Source organism: Etheostoma spectabile, chromosome 3, assembly GCF_008692095.1.
Source record: "Etheostoma spectabile isolate EspeVRDwgs_2016 chromosome 3, UIUC_Espe_1.0, whole genome shotgun sequence".
Classification (NCBI taxonomy): Eukaryota; Metazoa; Chordata; class Actinopteri; order Perciformes; family Percidae; genus Etheostoma; species Etheostoma spectabile.
Window position 1 is genome coordinate 29,921,684 of NC_045735.1, and position 5,399 is coordinate 29,927,082.

Genomic DNA, 5,399 nt, shown 5'->3' on the forward strand with positions numbered 1-5,399 from the left:
TGAACTACCTGTTTTGATGTGTTAAAATTAATTATTTTAAATTATTCTCAGTATAAAGTAACAGCCTAATTAGATCTATAGACTTTAACTAACACATCTGTAAATACAATATTTAATCTTTATTGAGCTTGGTGCCTAAGACTGTCTATGTACAACTTTCTCACTGTTTCCTAGCCTCGTTGAATGCATCCTCCCAGAACTCAGTAAGCACTGGAGAGGCAGCCACTGGTAGGGAGAGAGATCCAGCAAGAAGTCTCTCACCCTGGGATGACGGCTCGCTCAATGCCAAATCCGATTGCTCCAGAACATAAGCTGAACTCAGCATGTCTGTGTTTTGTTCCCAGGCCTTCTGCCTATCACCTGGCGAGGTGAGAATGCTCAAGCGACGCTCCTCCAGCAAGAAGTCTCAGGTCTCCAGATGCTGCAAAGCCACAACACCATAGATGTCGACCTTTAGAGAAATTATCGTGCATTGCATTAGGCCTATTTGGTACAAATATAAAATTAGCATTTTAAGATATGTATCAATATAGTTCATACAAACATTAGATTTACTTTAGTATTTGGTCTCACTGATAGCAATATCAGTATTACATAAAGTCACGTATGAAAAAAAGATACATTTCCAAATTTTGACTAATATAATAAAACAATCTTCCATCTTATATTTGCCTTAACATTTGTGCTTTTTCATCCACACATTCAGTGTAGGCACAGGAAACATCAAACCTGCGGATAACGTCAGCTACTCTCTGGATCCTGCTTCGTGGGTTGGTCCGATAGAAAGATTCAGAGTATTCCACACAGATCCCCTCTCTGCGTGCTGCTTCCAGGAAAGACGGCCAGACCATATGCCATCGTCGGAATTGACCGGACAGCACCTATCAAGTCCAGCCAAAGTGTTTTACAGCTTGGCCCAGCGCTCAGCTGGACTGATCACTAGGGACGGTATTAGAAACTTTGGGGTCGCTGCTTATTGGACAGACATGCACAATTGGCAAAGTAGCTCACCTAAAGGAAAGATAATAGTTGTAATATAGTTCTAGGGACAGCAAAACACCTGGTTGTCTTTCACAGAGTTGCCAGAAAGTCTGAATACTAACTTGAGGGATGTTAAAGGGCCCGATGATGTGTGACATGCTGATGGATGTCGAGGACCCAGACTACCAATAACAGCACACCATACCAGATTTTGAGCAATTGTCATCGGTATAAAACACCGGGTCCAGGCTATTTAAAAGCTGGAATGCCACATGCACCGTCACGGGCACCGAGGCGCACGAGTCAAATATCTGATAACCAAGTTTTATTCCTGGCAGCAGCTCCGTGCTGTTGTTTATCTCCTCAATGGTGAAGATCATTGCACGTGAGAAGCGCAGTTCACGGGAGTCAAGGCTGCACATAGGCACTCAAGTCAATGTTCAAATTTACATTTCGATATTTTAACAGAAAATACATATAACAGAAGAAACAAGCACCAGAATCCAAAACACAGGATTAGTTATAGGTCCAACCTTCACAATTATTAAAGGTAGTCATTATTTTTCATCTAGGTTAACAATACAAATTCACTTGTTAAAGAAATGCATGTTAAAATCTACAAAAATCAAATTTTCACATCTAGTATTTTCATATGTAGTATTTTCATATCTAGTATTTTTTACTGCATATATTACCTACTGATTTGGAAATGTATATGAAAAAAGATTTGTTTTTTGATTTTATACAAAGCCATTCTAATACAATTGTATTCACATTAAACAAATCTAAAACTTTCCATCCCCACACAGAGTAACATCCTCTTATCCCCCATTTCTCCCTCTTACTAACCTTCCTGTGCAGCTTAGTGGCTCAGGTATGGTGGTGTAGTTATGCTTCACTCTGTGTATGTAGTGGTGTATAGAGAAAACACCACCAATAACGTAGTCACCATCCATTGCAAATGCAGGTATACGAGTGGTACCCTGGAGCTTACATTTCACAGATGAAGCCTGAGTGCTGACCCCAGCACCAGTCCTATCCTCTGTAAGCCCAGCCCTTTGTTTTCCATCTTCCCCAGAATCATTTAAGGAAACATCTGACTTCAGCTCACACAAACCCAGAGACAGGATCAGACCAATACAGAGAGCGGAGATCTCCATCCCTCTATATCTGGTTGGGAATACTGTGTCTTTTCAAGTTTATATAGATTTTAAGACACTACTAGACCCTCCTACTACTGTACGTCAGACAAAGGATGTCCTTACCCATTGGTCTTTGATGGAATATTGTCAAAGCATATTTTTTAGGCTGCACGTACAATGTCATCTGCATTATGTGTCCATCTACCTTTCAACGTAAACATCAGATATCTTCAAATTGTTGTCCTACTCTTTTATATTTTTTATTGTTTGAGCTCAGTACAGTCAAGTCTAACAAATGTGCACCTTTAAAGGGTTGTTCTGTTTATTTGGATATTAAGTAAGGCAGATACAGGGACTTATTGAAGGAAGTTCGATGTTGTTCATCTGGCATAATTTCTCTTGGTCCCACACACCTCACATGTACAGTAACTGTTTACTTACGGCCACTGTTTACAAAGTTATTGAAAGCAAAGCTAATGACAAAAGGCACAACTCCAGTAGGACTTGGTGTCACTGTCGTTGATGCATTTTTTTAAATGTGAGTGTGCGCACATAAGGCATAGCGCATGAGTTTATGTTGCACATTATGGCAAAGGGCAGGGCACATGAAGTGCATCATATACATTTCCCAAATGTACAATTGTGTTCAGACTAATAGCAGTGTGTATAAAAAAATGAATAATGCTCAACATCCTTAGAATAGCTTTTAATTCCATAATATCAATGCATTGGGAACACTGCACATTCAATTCCAAATCAAAACATGACCAAAATTGATGAAGTTTGTGTTCTACCTTTACCGAAAGTGAAGAAAAAGGAATATTTAAAAAAAAAATAGCAATATTAGCATTTTTCTTTAAACTGAAAAATGTCTCAAGGGTCTGCTTTACTTTGAATCACTGCACTAATATTCAGTTGCATAACCGTTATTTCTGAGAACTGCTGTTGGAGTCAACCAACTTCTGGCACCTGTGAACAGGTATTCCAGCCCAGAACGATTAAACTATATTACACAATTCCTCTTCATTACTGGGTTTTGCCCCAGAAACAGCATTTAGTTTTCTATGGGATTGAGGTCCGGGGATTGGGCTGGCTACTCTATAACATCGATTTTGTTCATCTGGAACCAAAACTTTGCTTGCTTACTGGTGTGTTTTGGCACATTGTCTTGTTCAAAGACCCATTTCAAAGGCCTTTCCTCTTCAGCATAAGTCAACATGACCTCCTGAAGTATTTTGAGGTATTGAAACTGATTCATGATCCCTGGTATGCGATAAATAGGCCCAATAATCCCACAGTATGAGAAACATCCCCATAACATGATTTTTGCACCACCATGCTTTACTATCTTCACAGTGTGCTGTGACATATCAGTGCATGGGGGCCGTCGGACAAACTGTCTGCGGCCCCTAGACCCAAAAAGAAGAATTTTGCTCTCATCATTCCACAGAATGTCGCGCCATTTGTCCTTTGGCCAGTCAGTGTCCTTTGGCAAATTTCAACCTATTCAGTACATGTCTTTTTTTCAGCAATGGGACTTTGTGGGGGCTTCTACCTGATAACTTTGCTTCACATAGCCTTCTTCTGATTGTAACAGTACTCATAGGTAACTTTAAGTTTTCTTTGATTTTCCTGAAGCTTATATTTGGTTGAGCCTTCGCCTTTTTTGCTATTCTTCCACCCATTCAAATGGTAGTTGACCTTTGGATGCCTTTTCAAGGCATTTGAAGGCAAGGTCATTTTCTACACTTCTTCATATGTTTTCCCCTCTCCAATCAACTTTTTAATCAAAGCCCGCTTTTTCCTTTTTTCCTTTTTCCATTTTGCTGAATATTTTGTTGTGAAATGCACTATAACCTGGATGCACAACATTTGCTTCCTTCCTTCCTTAAATATGGACCATAATTGAAACCTGTTTTCTTACAGAATCATTCACCTCACTAAAAGAACACAACACTTCTATTATTTTGAACATTCCACTTTCAAATACAAATTCAATTACACAGAATGAGCAGCATGCATGTCATGACTGTTGGGGTCTGTTGGTTTTCTATGACTCTACAAAACGTACTAGTAAATTATTTGCCATGTAGAAATATCACTTCTACCAACAAATATGATTTATGAGGCTAGTTATGTTGGACTGCTTTTATTTTGAACACAACTGTACATCTGTAATAAATAAACATGGTGAAAAAATATGCATTTTCAATTTGACAATGAGACAGTAAAAAATGTTAAATCATAGAGAACATGAGGAGCGCTAGTGAGCAGGCAATGGAGTAGGTCGCAAGTTCAGAGGGCTCTGCACAAATTTATATTTTACCCTTCTAAATGGTGCTTTGGTCGATTGTGTGATACCAAGTGTTAAAATTTGTTAATTATGTCCCCAGTTGTATATTAGGTAATATGATGCTGTACTGTTCCATATTGTGTAAATGTTTATGCCACAAGGGAGCGCTACTGTGCAAGCTATAGAGGGCGCGTTTGCGTCATTGTTTGTCCCAGTTGTTTTGCCATAGTTCAGTGAGAAGTTGTCTGACCGTGAGGCTGATGTGTCCGCAGCTGAAAATAAATATGCCAAGAACGGCTAAAAGATGATTCATCTCCATCGCCAATTTTTTCCTCCGAACACAACGTTAGCTGCAACAACAGTATAACATAACTCAACAGGTTATGGGCCCAGGAGTTGTTTGGAAGATAAGTTTGTCAGTTCCCACCATTTAGAAAGTCGCAACGGACCGCGTGCTAACGGACTACTAGCTAGCTAAGAAAAGAACAAGCTAACATGGCGGAGCAACGAAGGACGTGCAGGTTGCCTCTACTGACATTCGACGGAGATGAGACTAAGCATGAGCTTTGGGAGACCAAAATGTTGGGACATTTTCATTTAGCAGGGCTAAAGAACACTGTGCTGGAAGAACCGAAGTCAGAAGCCGAGATAGCAGCAGATGCTAAGAAAAAAGCTGACGCATATGCAGAGCTGATTTTACTGTTAGATGACAAAAGCCTCTCATTAGTTATGAGGGATGCGCCCAACAATGGAAGAAAAGCTCTAGAAATATTGAGAGAGTATTATGCAGGGAGGTGAAAGCCCCGTATAATCAATTTATACACCACATTACACGCTTCAGAAGGCAAATGATGAAAGTGTGAGGGATTACATCATCAGACTATGGTCTTAAAGGGATTGCCGGAGACTTTTAAGCCATTTGCAGTACATATGGCACATACAGACGATAAAACCACGTTTGCAGAATTCAAGACTAAACTACG

At 39.7% G+C, this 5,399-nt stretch overlaps 1 pseudogene; it reads right to left on the reverse strand.

Annotated features, from left to right (window-relative positions):
- Positions 1 to 1,403, reverse strand: part of LOC116687038 (extracellular calcium-sensing receptor-like) — an 11,543-nt pseudogene extending 10,140 nt beyond the window's left edge.
- Between the last annotated feature and the right edge of the window lie 3,996 nt (positions 1,404 to 5,399).